A 14,748-nucleotide genomic window follows, 5' to 3' on the forward strand; every position below is an offset into this window, starting at 1 on the left:
TTCCTAACAGATTTATATCCAGAGCGCGTAATACCAGACGCCATTGAAAAACAAAAACAAACAGTAAAATTAGAGGCATCTACAAGCCAAAATACAAGCGCAACAATAGGCGGCATTTATGTAGAGTGTAGAATACAGAATCAGCACAACAAAACAAAAGCAGCAATAACAATATTAAAAATAGCAAATAGTATTTAATAACCTGTTGATGAACAAGCGCAGATGACCAACTGCTGTTAACTGAAGGGGGGTATAATGGAGTTAAGGCAAAGCGTTTACGAAGCATTGCATTCCTATTAGTCACAATAGCAATTATTACAAAGTAATGTAAAAAGGAAAAATAAACACAAAAAATTACTCACCGTCAATCCAACTCATCCGTATCCAATCGATGCGGCTCGTGTACGCATAAGTCATGCAACAGACGTTAACATCTACCTTTCCATCATATTGGCCTCCGTCCATTGCTATATTACCAATATTTTGCCTGTTTTTGGATTTGTTATATTACCTACACAACCATCTAATAGGGGATTTGTAATGCTCATATTATGGCACAAACTTCTTTATATGTACACTATATTATAAGTCATACCTTTAATTCCTCTTGGGCATCCTCACCATTACCCATTTGATTGTAACGTGCAATATCCTTATGCAGTGTTCTTAGCATTATCATCGCTACCATACCCGACAAAAACAGCACTATTATTAGGGAATTTAGAATAGAAAACCACTGGATATTTGTATGTGGCATTGATTCTAATATATAATCCCATCGTGATGACCATTTTACCGAATTATCCATATTGAACAGAACACTGTATGTATAAACGATGGAAAGCTGTTCGCCACGACCTAGTGTATTACTTTTAATAGCGAGGGGATCGGTATTATCGCAATCTATCTTTAACGAATTTTAGATGATTAATTGAACGTGGAGTCACTTTTACAGATATTATTCGACCGCCATTTCCTCGAAATCTTACCTTCCCCTCAGGTTGACCACTATGGTACGTTATTCGTAAATCCATATGATTAAAAATATAATAAAAGCCTCGGCGATTATAATTGGGATTAACAAGACATGCTTCATCGCTATCTGAGTGAACAAAGCAACCCATAGGAAATCCCGTGCTACAATACTGTTTATCATTATCCAATGGGTAGCACCATGTAACAGGCATGTGGTCAACAATCCAGTGGTGTTGGTAGTTAAGGCTGATCCCCTTTTTTAGTACCATAAGGCGGCGATCACTCTGTACCTCACCACCAGTATAATTCTTGGAGCATACCACATCGCATTTGACATCTCTGAGAAATTCAAGGTCCTGGTCGAATGCGCTCTCCAAAAACTACTTGTCCTAAATTTTCAACGGGAGAGTTCTTTTCATTGCCAGTACAAAAGTCGAAGTAATGATATTCATAAGGAATTACAGACTCTTCCGTATTCAGGCGGTTGACGTACAAAATAATGTCCGACTTACACGCAGTTGTTGATTCAGCCTTTCTGCATTAATTTACTGGAGCTAACCCAGGTAAGTAGAACGCGCTACCATATTGTATATATGATATCAACAAGAGCCAAACGCCAACACTACAAATCTCGGTACAGCGTATCATCATAAGCGGGACGTCTAAACCAAATTAACTTCGTTTTATACTTTTGACTAGGGATGAAATAATATTTCCGCAACATCGTAGACAAGCAGATCTTGATATCAACCATATACCACCCGGTCGACTTGTACGATATGGTTCATTATCACGTTGTCCGTCCATCAGGTGTGCCATTGCACCCATTTCATTGTGCGTAGATGCCTATGTAGCGCTGCGACGATTCGCTGCGTTACCACAAAATTTTACTTGTATATAGGGCGGGGCAACGCCGTTCCCAAAATGTTCTTTTACCTAATAAAGACTTCGAACTACAAACGTCTGGTCTGTTTTAGTCACAATTGGGTTATTAGCTTAATGTATTCCTGACAGCCCTTTCTCACCATAATGATGGTGACTTTACCTCGTCCAGTGAGCATCCCTCAGCAAATTGTATACACAATCCCGCTAATGTGCAACCACTTTTGTTTCGCACATCTATTTTTAAAGCAATGAACGAGTTGTAAAGCCTTTACACTTTGCGAAATAATTATTCGTTAGAGGTGCTCTGCTTAAAATAATGTATAGCTGATCAAAAAAAAAGCGTTGACAACAAAAAAAAAAAAAAAAAAAAAAAAATCAGTGGTATCCAGCTCCACGATAACGGGCTATGTCAAACTTTGCATTCGGGCAAGAAAGAAGTGCCCAGTATGGCTCGGGTATAGTGCCGCTGCCCTCTCAAATTTCTAACAATAGCGAAGGCATTTGAAAACCATAAGGCATAAATTCCAATACTTGGAAAACAGGAAATAATGCGTCTAAAATGCGGCCGTGATGAATTTTCTGGAACCCAAACCTGCAAAGAAAAAAAAGAGAATCCATTAACACAACTGCATAAATGGGCAGCGCAAAGGAGGTGACAACTGACGGCGCGGCCGACGCCGCAGTTGGAGCACCACTTTTGCGATGCCGGTATACCTAACACCAGAACGAAATCTGACCATACCGTCTCCTGGACTATACAACCAGCCACCTAGAAATATAAAGAAAGTTAATTAATTACATTAAATAAAAGAAACATCTATCATTAATAAAATTAATTCATGCATTTACCATACTTACCGCTGCACCATTCTTCAACCACGCGTAAAAATGAAAAGAATGAAGCAATCTACCGTTTGCTTCAATTCTGTGGAATTTACGTTATATACATAGGTGTGTATCCATGTTCGCGAGTATTTTTTTTTTCGTTGTGTCTGCCTTTGCCGCTGATATGCTTATACCAGTGCGCGGACTTTAAGTAATGAAAATATTGGTAGTGGTGGATATTTCCCATGGGCCAAAAATACCGCCATAAAACGACCGACTTGTTATCTTACCTTTAAACTCTATTTTCGCTCAGAATTGTGCACACAAACCGATGAAAGTAGCGCAAGCCTACATTTATTTTGCGAACATGCATATATTATATGTACTATGGTCTGTGAGTTCTCGTGAAGCAAACTACTTTATTCTTAACTCTTTTCCTTCTTCTTATTAGTTATTTCTTATCTCTCCGAGACGAGGAGTGGCAAATAAAATTTCGCAATAAAAATAATTGCAGATATACCAATCAGCTTATCATAACCAGAAGAAACATCTTTTTGAAAACAAAGAACTTACGATTCCTTTGTTAAAATTGAGTTTTTCGTCACAGAAAGGCTCGCAAAATTGGGTAGTTGGGTTGTTGTCACCTTGGAACTTTGTTTGGGTGTACTCGAAAAATCAATACATTTACCTAATGATAGCAGTCTTCAGTAGTAGTAGGAAATTAAAACGGGTCAACAATTTACCCATCTATCAATGAAGTGCTAAACTCCGTGCACTGACTGCCCATATACTTTACCAACTTATGTACGTATATATGCAGTGTTAAATGTACACTATATTAGGGATGCATAAAAAGATGAAAACGGGTACCCAAAAACCCGTTTCTGGCAAATCGGTATCGGAGCCAACTACCCTTCTGGAACCGTGCTTTTTAGTAAAGACCATCAAGAACACAGGACTACAAGCGTAATTGGGAAAAGCTGAACAAATAATCGAAGGGAAATACAAAAGAATGGCTCATTCGAAAAATTTTTCACCGCGTCCGAAACGAAGATTTTATCTTTGTTCTTTATATAGCATACAATTTTGCCGTCCAAACATTTTTTTTGTGGCGGGCAGGAAAGTTGTCGGTTTTTAGCACCAACAACACAAATAACAACGACTCGAAAGATCCCACATCAAACACTCTCTACCCGGTTCGGTACCAAAATGTGAGTACCAAGCAACTTAAATGTCAATTTTTCTGCAGCACTAGTATGCCTGACTAGCTGAAGCGCTACCGGATGACACAAAATTAAACAGAATAAGGCACTAATGACCCAGGCACATAACGTGCGGGGAAAGAAGCAACGCACATAACGTACCCGAGATGAATATATTCTCGTAGGCCTTTAGACATGTTTTCACCCTACTCACGCGCGAAATTTCAAAAGCGCCGATAATAGAATTGGGGCTTACTCGCCACCGAAAGCGTGACACAGTCATAACAACTCAACGAGTTTCCTTTATTTTCTTCCATACTCTCAATAGAATGACTCGTTACGCTTCGCTAAGAAGGAGGACTGAGCGCCAGGCCGCTCGCTACCCAAAGCCGTGCCACTTATGCGACGCGAAACACCCCATCAGGTCATGCCCGATTTACCGCGCGAAGTCGCCGCTGCAACGACTGCGCGAAATTATAAAGGCCAAGTACTGCCAAAACTGCCTTTCAATGGTACATCGTGCCAAAGACTGCACTAGCAAAGGAAGGTGCCGAAGATGTGGTAGCAATCATCATACCACGCTGCACCTTTCCATGGAGGACTTGTCGTCCGAGCCAGAGCCACCGAAGAGCTGGTACCAGCTAGTCATGGAAGAAGAGGGAGAAGGATATGAGCGGATGCCTACGATGGAAGAGGTGGACGACGGGATGATGGATGAGGCGCTGTCTCTCCACGCGTCCGAGTCGGCCTTTGCAGAAGAACCACAACTGCCATCCGGGAGTGGAGCGGGCTCCCATATAGTAAATTCCGACACTAGGGGATCGGACCCACGGCCGTTCCGACCCCTATTAGCACACGAGCGACGAGGAAAAAGTGGAGCGGAATCACGGCCGTTCCGCCCACCTACGCAACAACGAACGCAAGCACATCGACCAACGCGCGATCGTAGACTGGCCCCTCGGCCGCGCCAGCTACACGAGATACGACACGTGAAGGAAGACCATCGAGACGGTAGACTGGCCACTCGGCCGCGCCAGCTACCCCAACACAGTTCCTTCCGGAACGGGGTCATTCCAGCCCGCGCCTCAGCCGGCCCAACTCTTCGGCCCATGGCTGCTCTGGCGCCGACTGCGATCGTGAAGGTGGAAGCCGGAGGGCGTCTGCACCTCATTCGTGCACTCATAGACGCATGTTCCCCCCGCACAACGATCGACCGCAGGCTGGCGCGAGAGTTAGCACTGCCGACAACCAACGCCGACGGCGAAACCGGCTGTTTTATTCGTTTTAGAGGTAAACATGGGCAGAGTAAGACGGTCACGACTCACGCAGTCTGCGTCCACGAGTTAAGGCGCGTCAGTCCAACGTACAACGTCGACCCCAGCGTCGCGGCTCCTTACGAGCACATCCGTCTTGCGGACCCCCACTTTTATGCGTCCACCCCAATTCGCCTCGTCCTAGGCGGCGACGTCTACGCCGAAATCATGACGTCGGGCACATTGCCACCATCCTTCGGATCGCTGCTCGCGCAAAGCACGATCTTCGGGCGGGTACTCTCCGGGACCCACCCGATCTGATATTTCTCAATGGCTATTTAGAGTTAGTTAGCTGATGATAAGCTTATACATGTATATTGTATTTTCCCGAAATAAATGAAGTTTTATATAAATGGCAAGAAATATATGTTACGGTTTCCATTAATTTTTGTTCTATCGTCCTAGCTCTAGGTCACGGCGAAGGCAAGGAGGATGCCGTCGCGCCATCCGGCGCGCACCATTTAATTTTAGAATATAGTTTTAAGACAAATCGTGGCCGGGGCCGCTCGGGCGGAGTCTGGGCTGTTGCGTATCGCAAGGGGGCCGGCATGTTTAGGCCCGACGCCTAAATTCTCATTAATTTGCGCCACCCTAATAGCACCATATTATCGACGCCTAGTTCGCCCACCTGCATGTATATGTGTACATAGGTAGGGTTATGTTGTCCGTACACATATACATGCATGCCGGTACAACTATGTGGGGAAGCTTCCCCTTAAAACCGGAGACTTTTTCCGCGGTTCAACGGTTGTCCTCGACAAGGCAACCGTCTACTTTTCCAGCGATCGTTGAGCGAACCAGAGCTAACACTGTCCGAGGAGCCCCGCCACATTTTATTACAAAGGTAAATTGTTGTACTAATTTTAATTTTCACTTCAAATAAAATCATTATTATAACGAGAAATCTCTCTCGCCTCCTTTTCTTTTCTTTTTAAATTTAACCCAAACGCAATTGTGGTGCCTCCACTCCGTTGCCGAGTTTGCGACACACCACAATTGTTCACCTATCATTATTGGACATATAGAAAAAATTACTGTGCAAAATATTGAGGAAAAATGAGGTCATTACATTCTATATATAATAAATAAACAGATAACAGTAAAAAAACCCAGTGTTTTTCTATATTTTGACCTTTGACCTCATTATGGCACAGGTTGGCACACTCTGATCGAGTTAAAAATTTACCACATGAATTATTACATCGAATCGCATATTTGACCAATCCCCGTATAAGCTGCGCCAGGTCTAATATATATACTATATATACCACCATATATATACCGTATATACCACCAATCTTTATGATTTTTTCAGACAACAATATATGCTATATGCCTAAGCATTCGTTGAAATTTGAAGCCTCTAGCTCTTAAAATAGGGCAGTAATTGCGAAAAGTTTCTTATCTGAAAAATCGGTTGTGGGGGATATATACTATATATACGACCGATCTCATCAATTTTTTCAGGCAACAATGTGTACAATATACGAAATTATATGGTGAAGTTTGAAGCTTCAATCTGTTAAATTGAGTACGATATGACAAAAATCCTCTTTTTCTGAAAAATCGGTTGTATGGAGGGTATATGCTGTAGTGGTCCGATCCGGCCGGTTCCAACAAATGTCTAATCGGACACCCAAATACACCCGCTCACCAAATTTTATCAAGATATCTCAAAAATTGAGGGAATAGTTTGCATACAAACAGACAGACGGACAGACGGACATGGCTAAATCAACTCAGCTCTTCAACCTGATTATTTCGGTATACTTAATGGTGGGTCTATCTATTTTCCTTTAAGGACTTACAATTTTGGGTTTCGTGACGAAATTAATATACCATTTCATTTTCATGAAAGGTATAAAAACAGGTAGGTACTTTGTGTGAGGATGCAAAGTTTCAGGTTTTTTGTGGTCTGCGTGTAGAAACTATGACTACGAATCACGTATTTCAACAATTTATGACGTAAACGTAACTACTTGATGAAATTTTATGAATTTTGAAGCTTCTAGCCGTAAAAAAAGGGCAAAAAGTACAGTTTATATGAAGTATATAATATGTATACCACCGATCTGTATGATTTTTTCAGACAGCAATATATGCTATATACGTAAGCATTTAGTGAAATTTGAAGCTTCTAGCTGTTAAAATAGGGCAGAAATTGCGCAAAGTTTCTTATCTGAACAATCGGTTGTATGAGATATATACTATATATACCACCGGTCTCTATGATTTTTTCAGACAACAATATATGCTATACATGTAAGCATTTGGTGAAATTTGAACATATCTAAACGATTTTTAAGATAAATATAAAATAAAAAATAGGTAGGTACTTTGTGTGAGGATGCAAAGCTTTACGTTTTTTGTGGTCTGCATGTAAAACTATGACTACGAATCACGTATTTCAAAAATATATGACGTAAACGTAACTATTTGATGAAATTTGATGAATTTTGAAGCTTCTAGCCGTAAAAAAGGGGCAAAAATGACAGTTTATATGAAGTATATAATATATATACCACCGATCTCAATGATTTTTTCAGAAAACAATATATGCTATACACGTAAGCATTTTGTGAAATTTGAAGCTTCTAGCTGATAAAATGGGGAAGAAATTGCGCAAAGTTTCTTATCTGCACAATCGGTTGTATGAGATATATACTATATATACCACCGGTCTCTATGATTTTTTAAGACAACAATATATGCTATACACGTAAGCATTTTGTGAAATTTGAACATATCTAAACGATTTTTAAGATAAATATAAAATAAAAAATAGGTAGGTACTTTGTATGAGGATGCAAAGCTTCACGTTTTTTGTGGTCTGCATGTAAAACTAAAACTACGAATCACGTATTTCAAAAATATATGACGTAAACGTAACTATTTGATGAAATTTGATGAATTTTGAAGCTTCTAGCCGTAAAAAAGGGGAAAAATGACAGTTTATATGAAGTATATAATATATATACCACCGATCTCTATGATTTTTTCAGACAACAATATATGCTATATACGTAAGCATTTGGTGAAATTTAAAGCTTCTAGCTGTAAAACGGGGCAGAAAATGCGCAAAGTTTCTTATCTGAACAATCGGTTGTATGAGATATATACTATGTATACCACCGATCTCAATGATTTTTTCAGACATCAATATATGCTATATACGTAAGCAATTGGTGAAATTTGAAGCTTCTAGCTGTTAAAATGGGGCCGAAATCGCAAAAAAAATATATACTATATATATACTATATATACCATCATATATATATTATATATATCACCGATCTCTATGATTTTTTGACACAACAATATATACTATATACGTATGCATTTAGTGAAATTTGAAGCTTCTAGCTGTTAAAATGGGGCAGAAATTGCGCAAAGTTTCTTATCTGAACAATCGGTTGTATGAGATATATACTATATATACCACCGATCTCAATGATTTTTTCAGACAACAGTATATGCTGTACACGTAAGCATTTGGTGAAATTTGAAGCTTCTAGCTGTTAAAATGGGGAAGAAATTGCGCAAAGTTTCTTATCTGCACAATCGGTTGTATGAGATATATACTATATATACCACCGGTCTCTATGATTTTTTTAGACAACAATATATGCTATACTCGTAAGAATTTGGTGAAATTTGAACATATCTAAACGATTTTTAAGATAAATATAAAATAAAAAAATAGGTAGGTACTTTGTGTGAGGATGCAAAGCTTCACAATTTTTGTGGTCTGCATGTAAAAACTATGACTACGAATCACGTATTTCAAAAATATATGACGTAAACGTAACTATTTGATGAAACTTCATGAATTTTGAAGCTTCCAGCCGTAAAAAAGGGGCAAAAATGACAGTTTATATGAAGTATATAATATATATACCACCGATCTGTATGATTTTTTCAGACAACAATATATGCTATATACGTAAGCATTTGGTGAAATTTGAAGCTTCTAGCTGTTAAAATGGGGAAGAAATTGCGCAAAGTTTCTTATCTGCACAATCGGTTGTATGAGATATATACTATATATACCACTGGTCTCTATGATTTTTTCAGACAACAATATATGCTATACTCGTAAGCATTTCGTGAAATTTGAACATATCATCATTTCATCATCATCATCATCATTTATTTATTAGTTATTAGTTTTAATACATTAGCACATTAAGATTAAAATCTTTTATTACGCAATACAAACATAAAACTTATGTATATAAAAATACTTATATAAAAATTAAAAATATGAAATAGACAAATTTATAAAAACTGTGTTAGTTTTAATACATTAGCCCACCAAGATTAAAATCCTTTATTGCGCAATACAAACATAAAACTTATGTATATGAAAATACTTATATAAAAATTAAAAATATAAGATACACAAATTTATAAAAACCGTGTTATGCAGTTTGATCACTAAAATAGTCAAATATAAGATTTTTAAAATTATTTCCTCTCATTCAGTTCCTTAAATACTGTGGAATGGAGTTCCATAGCCTAACGCCGTTAACAAAGAAAAGCCTGGAAGAGGTTAAATAATTAAACTTTGGAAGAATAAAATTAGAGGAGCGTGTGCTTTTGGAAAACGTAAGCTTATCGTACAAATAACCCGGCTTTTTGTAAACTAGCAATTTAAACATAAAAATGCAATTACACGCTTTGATAAAATTTATTAGGTCACATCCAAGAATTGAGTTTCTCCACGAAGATAAGTGAGAAAATTTCTTTAAACCGTGTACATATCTAGTAGCGTGGTTGAAAGCAACACTGAGTTTATGAAGGGAGACAGCATCTAAATTTCTATAAACGACCTCAAAGTAGGTTATGTAAGGTACAATAAGACTCAGAATAAGCTTTTTCTTTGTATCAGAAGGTACGAAAATTGATGACACCCTAAGGCACCGCAATGTATAATATATTTTACCCACAACTTGATTGATTTTTTGCAACAACAATATATACTATATACGTAAGCATTTAGTGAAATTTGAAGCTTCTAGCTGTTAAAATGGGGCAGAAATTGCGCAAAGTTTCTTATCTGAACAATCGGTTGTATGAGATATATACTATGTATACCACCGATCTCAATGATTTTTTCAGACATCAATATATGCTATACACGTAAGCATTTGGTGAAATTTGAAGCTTCTAGCTGTTGAAATGGGACCGAAATCGCAAAAAAATGTATATATACTATATATGTACTATATATATATAATATATATCACCGATCTCTATGATTTTTTGACACAACAATATATACTATATACGTAAGCATTTAGTGAAATTTGAAGCTTCTAGCTGTTAAAATGGGGCAGAAATTGCGCAAAGTTTCTTATCTGAACAATCGGTTGTATGAGATATATACTATATATACCACCGGTCTCTATGATTTTTTCAGACAACAATATATGCTATACATGTAAGCATTTGGTGAAATTTGAACATATCTAAACGATTGTTAAGATAAATATAAAATAAAAAATAGGTAGGTACTTTGTGTGAGGATGCAAACCTTTACGTTTTTTGTGGTCTGCATGTAAAACTATGACTACGAATCACGTATTTCAAAAATATATGACGTAAACGTAACTATTTGATGAAATTTGATGAATTTTGAAGCTTCTAGCCGTAAAAAAGGGGCAAAAATGACAGTTTATATGAAGTATATAATATATATACCACCGATCTCAATGATTTTTTCAGAAAACAATATACGCTATACACGTAAGCATTTTGTGAAATTTGAAGCTTCTAGCTGTTAAAATGGGGAAGAAATTGCGCAAAGTTTCTTATCTGCACAATCGGTTGTATGAGATATATACTATATATACCACCGGTCTCTATGATTTTTTCAGACAACAATATATGCTATACATGTAAGCATTTTGTGAAATTTGAACATATCTAAACGATTTTTAAGATAAATATAAAATAAAAAATAGGTAGGTACTTTGTGTGAGGATGCAAAGCTTCACGTTTTTTGTGGTCTGCATGTAAAACTATAACTACGAATCACGTATTTCAAAAATATATGACGTAAACGTAACTATTTGATGAAATTTGATGAATTTTGAAGCTTCTAGCCGTAAAAAAGGGGAAAAAATGACAGTTTATATGAAGTATATAATATATATACCACCGATCTCTATGATTTTTTCAGACAACAATATATGCTATATACGTAAGCATTTGGTGAAATTTAAAGCTTCTAGCTGTAAAACGGGGCAGAAAATGCGCAAAGTTTCTTATCTGAACAATCGGTTGTATGAGATATATACTATGTATACCACCGATCTCAATGATTTTTTCAGACATCAATATATGCTATATACGTAAGCAATTGGTGAAATTTGAAGCTTCTAGCTGTTAAAATGGGGCCGAAATCGCAAAAAAAATATATACTATATATATACTATATATACCATCATATATATATTATATATATCACCGATCTCTATGATTTTTTGACACAACAATATATACTATATACGTATGCATTTAGTGAAATTTGAAGCTTCTAGCTGTTAAAATGGGGCAGAAATTGCGCAAAGTTTCTTATCTGAACAATCGGTTGTATGAGATATATACTATATATACCACCGATCTCAATGATTTTTTCAGACACCAGTATATGCTGTACACGTAAGCATTTGGTGAAATTTGAAGCTTCTAGCTGTTAAAATGGGGAAGAAATTGCGCAAAGTTTCTTATCTGCACAATCGGTTGTATGAGATATATACTATATATACCACCGGTCTCTATGATTTTTTTAGACAACAATATATGCTATACTCGTAAGCATTTGGTGAAATTTGAACATATCTAAACGATTTTTAAGATAAATATAAAATAAAAAAAAATAGGTAGGTACTTTGTGTGAGGATGCAAAGCTTCACAATTTTTGTGGTCTGCATGTAAAAACTATGACTACGAATCACGTATTTCAAAAATATATGACGTAAACGTAACTATTTGATGAAACTTCATGAATTTTGAAGCTTCCAGCCGTAAAAAAGGGGCAAAAATGACAGTTTATATGAAGTATATAATATATATACCACCGATCTGCATGATTTTTTCAGACAACAATATATGCTATATACGTAAGCATTTGGTGAAATTTGAAGCTTCTAGCTGTTAAAATGGGGAAGAAATTGCGCAAAGTTTCTTATCTGCACAATCGGTTGTATGAGATATATACTATATATACCACTGGTCTCTATGATTTTTTCAGACAACAATATATGCTATACTCGTAAGCATTTGGTGAAATTTGAAGCTTCTAGCTTTTAAAATGGGGCCGAAATCGCAAAAAAAAAAAAAATATATACTACATATACCATCATATATATATTATATATCACCGATCTCTATGATTTTTTGACACAACAATATATACTATATACGTAAGCAATCGGTGAAATTTGAAGCTTATAGCTGTTAGAATGGGGTAGAAATTGCGAAAAGTTTCTTATCTGAAAAATCGGTTGTATGAGATATATACTATATATACAACCGATCCCTATGATTTTTTCAGACAACAATATGCTATATACGTAAGCATTCGGTGAAATTTGAAGCTTTTAGCTGTTAAAATGGGGCTAAAATTGCGAAAATATATATATATATACTATATATATACTATATATACCACCATATATATACCATATATACCACCAATCTTTATGATTTTTTCAGACAACAATATATGCTATATGCCTAAGCATTCGTTGAAATTTGAAGCCTCTAGCTCTTAAAATAGAACAGTAATTGGGAAAAGTTTCTTATCTGAAAAATCGGTTGTGGGGGATATATACTATATATACGACCGATCTCATCAACAATGTGTACAATATACGAAATTATATGGTGAAGTTTGAAGCTTCAATCTGTTAATTTGAGTAAGATATGACAAAAATCCTCTTTTTCTGAAAAATCGGTTGTATGGAGGATATATGTTATAGTGGTCCGATCCGGTCGGTTCCGACAAATGTCCAATCGGACACCCAAATACACCCGCTCACCAAATTTTATCAAGATATCTCAAAAATTGAGGGAATAGTCTGCATACAAACAGACAGACGGATAGACGGACATGGCTAAATCAACTCAGCTCTTCAACCTGATTATTTCGGTATACTTAATGGTGGGTCTATCTATTTTCCTTTAAGGACTTACAATTTTGGGTTTCGTGACGAAATTAATATACCATTTCATTTTCATGAAAGTTATAAAAACAGGTAGGTACTTTGTGTGAGGATGCAAAAATTCAGATTTTTTGTGGTCTGCGTGTAAAAACTATGACTACGAATCACGTATTTCGACAATTTATGACGTAAACGTAACTATTTGATGAAATTTGATGAATTTTGAAGCTTCTAGCCGTAAAAAAGGGGCAAAAAGTACAATTTATATGAAGTGTATAATATATATACCACCGATCTGTATGATTTTTTCAGACAGCAATATATGCTATATACGTAAGCATTTGGTGAAATTTGAAGCTTCTAGCTGTTAAAACGGGGCAGAAATTGCGCAAAGCTTCTTATCTGAACAATCGGTTGTATGAGATATATACTATGTATACCACCGATCTCAATGATTTTTTCAGACATCAATATATGCTATACACGTAAGCATTTGGTGAAATTTGAAGCTTCTAGCTGTTGAAATGGGACCGAAATCGCAAAAAAATATATATATTCTATATAAAGGGGGAAAAATGACAGTTTATATGAAGTATATAATATATATACCACCGGTCTCTATGATTTTTTCAGACAACAATATATGCTATACACGTAAGCATTTGGTGAAATTTGAACATATCTAAACGATTTTTAAGATAAATATAAAATAAAAAAAAAATAGGTAGGTACTTTGTGTGAGGATGCAAAGCTTCACGTTTTTTGTGGTCTGCATGTAAAACTATAACTACGAATCACGTATTTCAAAAATATATGACGTAAACGTAACTATTTGATGAAATTTGATGAATTTTGAAGCTTCTAGCCGTAAAAAAGGGGCAAAAATGGCAGTTTATATGAAGTATATAATATATATGCCACCGATTTCTATGATTTTTTCAGACAACAATATATGCTATATACGTAAGCATTTGGTGAAATTTGAAGCTTCTAGCTGTTAAAACGGGGCAGAAATTTCGCAAAGTTTCTTATCTGAACAATCGGTTGTATGAGATATATACTATGTATACCACCGATCTCAATGATTTTTTCAGACATCAATATATGCTATACACGTAAGCATTTGGTGAAATTTGAAGCTTCTAGCTGTTAAAATGGGGCCGAAATCGCAAAAATATATATATATACTATATATACCATCATATATATATTATATATATCACCGATCTCTATGATTTTTTGAAACAACAATATATACTATATATGTAAGCAATCGGTGAAATTTGAAGCTTATAGCTGTTAGAATGGGGTAGAAATTGCGAAAAGTTTCTTATCTGAACAATCGGTTGTTTGAGATATGTACTATATATACAACCG

General features: G+C 36.2%; 1 protein-coding gene and 1 long non-coding RNA gene across 4 annotated transcripts in view; one reads left to right on the plus strand and one right to left on the minus strand.

Moving 5' to 3' along the window:
- l(3)80Fg (dnaJ homolog subfamily C member 16 l(3)80Fg) overlaps positions 1-14,748 on the plus strand; it is a 2,137,133-nt gene that overhangs the window by 1,324,907 nt on the left and 797,478 nt on the right. The window lies entirely within an intron of this gene.
- Positions 693-2,733, minus strand: LOC137236921 (uncharacterized). Its single transcript, XR_010948712.1, has 3 exons — positions 2,719-2,733; positions 2,598-2,629; positions 693-2,452 (listed from the first exon to the last, which is right to left on the minus strand). It is a non-coding gene; the product is annotated as an uncharacterized lncRNA (long non-coding RNA).

Source organism: Eurosta solidaginis, chromosome 1 (assembly GCF_040869045.1).
Source record: "Eurosta solidaginis isolate ZX-2024a chromosome 1, ASM4086904v1, whole genome shotgun sequence".
Taxonomy (NCBI): Eukaryota; Metazoa; Arthropoda; class Insecta; order Diptera; family Tephritidae; genus Eurosta; species Eurosta solidaginis.